A 4,827-nucleotide genomic window follows, 5' to 3' on the forward strand; every position below is an offset into this window, starting at 1 on the left:
TGGCGCTGCCCGCTGGCCCCCGTGCGGGGTGGAGTCTGTGCTGGGGACGGGGTGAGAGCGCAGGGGAGTCAAGCAGCTGGAGGCAGGGTCAGGATGGGCCCAGGGGCCAAATCAGGTGCAGGGGAAGGAGTAGGGTTATCAGCTGTCTAATCACACACCCAAATACCCTTGCCCTGCCCCAGCCCTTGCCCACCTGTTCCCCAAGGCCCTGCCCTGCTCACGCCCTCCCCCACCCTCTGTCACTCGCTCTCACTCACTTTCACCAGGCTGGGGTGTGGAGCAGTGGGTGAGGGGTGCAGGCTCTGGGAGGCCGTTTGGATGCAGGAGGGGGTGATGGGTGTGGGCTGTTGCCGGGAGGCGTTTGTCTCCCAGGCGCTGTTGCAGCTGGGCTGTCAGGCTCCCTGCCTGCCCTGGCCCCGCGCTGCTCCCAGAAGCAGCCAGCATGTCCCTGCGGGTCTGTGGCCCCGGGGTACGGGGATGATTCCACGCACTGCCTGGGCCTGCAAGCGCCGCCCCTGTAGCTTCCATTGGCCTCAGTTCCCAGACTTTTAGCAGCCTAAAATCTCCCAGTCTGCTTCAGTGGCTTCTGGGAGATAGGGCCTGATTCTGTGAGACTCTTGGTGAAACTGGGAGGGTTAGCAACCCTAGGAAAGAGCTGGGAGAGAGACAGTGGTGGCAGAGGGGATAAAACTTTCCACAGGTGGGGTGAGCCATGGTCATGGGAGCTGAGAGCCATTGAACCAAACTGTAAATCCTGTACATGATGGTGGTGTGACAGGTTCGGTCACAGAGACCCCCTTGGGACTGTTATCTGATGTGCTGACACTGCCTCTGAGCCCGTTTTCTCTGTCAGCTTGGGACTCCAGAACCCTGCCTTGTTGAGCCAGACACGCTAGTCTACTGCAGCACAGACCCAGATTTGGTCCACACCCCCAAAGCTGCAGACTTTAAACAAAAACTGCTCACAAAGTACTCCTGTCTCCTGCACCTAGATACCCAGTTCCCAATGGGATCCAAACCCCAAATGAATCCTTTTTACTCTGTATAAAGCTTATAAACTCATAAATTGTCTGCCCTCTATAAAACTAATAGAGAGATATCATAGAATATCAGGGTTGGAAGGGACCTCAGGAGGTCATCTAGTCCAACCCCCTGCTCAAAGCAGGACCAAATGCCAACTAAATCATCCCAGCCAGGGCTTTGTCAAGCCTGACCTTAAAAACCTCTAAGGAAGGAGATTCCACCACCTCCCTAGGTAACCCATTCCGGTGCTTCACCACCCTCCTAGTGAAAAAGGTTTTCCTAATATCCAACCTAAACCTCCCCCACTGCAACTTGAGACCATTACTCCTTGTTCTGTCATCAGGTACCACTGAGAACAGTCTAGATCCATCCTCTTTGGAACCCCTTTTCAGGTAGTTGAAAAGCAGCTATCAAATCCCCTCTCATTCTTCTCTTCTGCAGACTAAACAATCCCAGTTCCCTCAGCCTCTCCTCATAAGTCATGTGCTCCAGCCCCATAATCATTTTTGTTGCCCTCCACTGGACTCTTCCCAATTTTTCCACATCCTTCTTGTAGTGTGGGGCCCAAAACTGGACACAGTACTCCAGGTGAGGCCTCACCAATCTCGAATAGAGGGGAACGATCACGTCCCTTGATCTGCTGGCAATGCCCCTACTTATACAACCCAAAATGCCGTTAGCCTTCTTGGCAACAAGGGCACACTATTGACTTATATCCAGCTTCTCGTCCACTGTAACGCCTAGGTCCTTTTCTGCAGAACTGCTTCCTAGCCATTCGGTCCCTAGTCTGTAACAGTGAATGGGATTCTTACGTCCTAAGTGCAGGACTCTGCACTTGTCCTTGTTGAACCTCATCAGGTTTCTTTTGACGCAATCCTCTAATTTGTCTAGGTCCCTTTGTATCCTATCCCTACCCTCCAGCGTATCTTCCACTCCTCCCAGTTTGGTGTCATCTCCAAACTTGCTGAGAATGCAGTCCACGCCATCCTCGAGATCATTAATGAAGATATTGAACAAAACCAGACCCAGGACCGACCCTTGGGGCACTCCATTTGAAACGGGCTGCCAACTAGACATGGAGCTGTTGATCAATACCCATTGAGTCCGACAATCTAGCCAGCTTTCTATCCACCTTACAGTCCATTCATCCAGCCCATACTTCTTTAACTTGCTGGCAAGAATACTGTGGGAGACCGTATCAAAAGCTTTGCTAAAGACAAGGAATAACACATCCACTGCTTTCCCCTCATCCACAGAGCCAGTTATCTCCTCATAGAAGGCAATTAGGTTAGTCAGGCATGACTTGCCCTTGGTGAATCCATGCTGACTATTCCTGATCACTTTCCTCTCCTCTAAGTGCTGCAAAATTGATTCCTTGAGGACCTGCTCCATGATTTTTTCAGGGACTGTGGTGAGGCTGACTGGCCTGTAGTTCCCCGGATCCTCCTTCTTCCCTTTTTTAAAGATGGGCACTACATTAGTGTTTTTCCAGGCATCCGGAACTTCCCCCGATCGCCATGAGTTTTCAAAGATAATGGCCAATGGCTCCGCAATCACATCCGCCAACTCCTTTAGCACCCTCGGATGCAGCACATCCGGCCCCATGAACTTGTGCTCGTCCAGTTTTTCTAAATAGTCCCAAACCACTTCTTTCTCCACAGAGGGCTGGTCACCTTCTCCCCATCCTGTGCTGCCCAGTGCAGCAGTCTGGGAGCTGACCTTTTTTGTGAAGACAGAGGCAAAAAAATCATTGAGTACATTAGCTTTTTCCACATCCTCTGTCACTAGGTTGCCTCCCTCATTCAGTAAGGGGCCCACACTTTCCTTGACTTTCTTCTTGTTGCTAACATACCTGTAGAAACCCTTCTTGTTACTCTTAACATCTCTTGCTAGCTGCAACTCCAAGTGTGATTTGGCCTTCTTGATTTCACTCCTGCATGCCTGAGAAATATTTTTATACTCCTCCCTCATTTGTCCAACCTTCCACTTCTTGTAAGCTTCTTTTTTACGTTTAAGATCAGCAAGGATTTCACTATTAAGCCAAGCTGGTCACCTGCCATATTTACTATTCTTTCTACACAACGGGATGGTTTGTTCCTGCAACCTCAATAAGGATTCTTTATACAGCCAGCTCTCCTGGACTCCTTTCCCCCTCATGTTATTCTCCCAGGGGATCCTGCCCATCAGTTCCCTGAGGGAGTCAGTCTGCTTTTTTGAAATCCAGGGTCCATATTCTGCTGCTCTCCTTTCTTCCTTGTGTCAGGATCCTGAACTCAACCACCTCATGGTCACTGCCTCCCAGGTTCCCATCCACTTTTGCTTCCCCTACTAATTCTTCCCAGTTTGTGAGCAGCAGGTCTAGAAGAGCTCTGCCCCTAGTTGGTTCCTCCAGCACTTGCACCAGGAAAGATATGCACAGCTGTTTGCTCCCCAAGGTATTAATCACTTACACTTAAACAAAAGTGATTTTATTAAGTATAAAAAGTAGGATTTAAGTGGTTTCAAGTAATAACAGACAGAACAAAGTAAGTTACCAAGTAAAATAAAACAAAACACGCAAGTCTAAGCCTAATACATTTAAAAAAATGAATACAGGTAAATCTCATCCTCAGAGATGTTCCAATAAGCTTCTTTCACAGACTGGACTCTTTCCTAGTCTGAGCCAAATCCTTTCCCCGGTACAGTTCTTGTTAGCTCCAGCTCAGGTGGTAACTAGGGGATTTCTTATGACTGGCAGCCCCCTTTGTTCTGTTCTGTTTTATAGCTTTGGCACAAGATGGGAATCTTTTGTCTCTCTGGGTTCCCACCCCTCCTTCTAAATGGAAAAGCACCAGGTTTAAGATGGATTCCAGTACCAGGTGACATGATCACATGTCCTGTGAGACCCCAGGCCTCCATTCTTTACAAACACAGGAAGGCTTACAAGTAAACAGAGCCATTTACAACCAATTGTCCTAGTTAATAGGAGCCATCAAGATTCCAAGCCACCATTAATGACCCACACTTTGCATAATTACAATAGGACTTCAGAGTAATACTTCATATTTCTAGCTTCAGATACAAAAATGATACATTCATACACATAGGAAGAACACAGTCAACAGATTATAAGCTTTGTAATGATACCTTACAAGAGACCTTTTGAATAAAGCATATTCCAGTTACATTATATTTACACTCATAAGCATATTTCCATAAAACATGTGGGAACCACTTCAAGCCAGGGGGTGCGGTAGCATCCCTAGTTCCAGCCCTTTGGCCATAGTTACTGATTACAGAAACAGGGTCAGGTGGCAGAGGGGCTTTGATTTCCCCCCTCTCAGAAGGGTGCATCTCAGCATCTGCTTCCCAGGGCTGGATTTGTAAATGCACCATGTCCTGCTTTGCTTCTCTATCTGAAATGAGGGACTGTGCTGGTAACAGAGATGGAATTTGGTGAGATATTTTACATGCACCTCCTAAAAAATTATATAATTGCCATAAGTGTTTTTTGCATCTGCGGACCATTTCTGTGGATCAGGGGCCGGCAACCTACGGCATGCGTGCCAAAGACGGCATGCGAGCAGATTCTGAGTGGCATGCTGCTGCCCACTGAGAGGAGGAGGAGGAGGAGCGGAGGGGCCGGAATGCACCACGCTGTGGGAAGAAGGGGGTGGGGGAAGCTTGGCCGCCGCAGGATCAAACTTCTGTCTCCTGCCCCCGCAGGGGAGAGCGGTGGGGGGGTCTCGGCCCCCTGCCCCACTCAGCCCCCCCGCCCACTGCTGTCCCCTGCGGGGGCAGGAGACAGAAGTTTGATCCTGCGGC

This window comes from Trachemys scripta, chromosome 1 (genome assembly GCF_013100865.1).
Source record: "Trachemys scripta elegans isolate TJP31775 chromosome 1, CAS_Tse_1.0, whole genome shotgun sequence".
NCBI classification, from domain to species: domain Eukaryota; kingdom Metazoa; phylum Chordata; order Testudines; family Emydidae; genus Trachemys; species Trachemys scripta.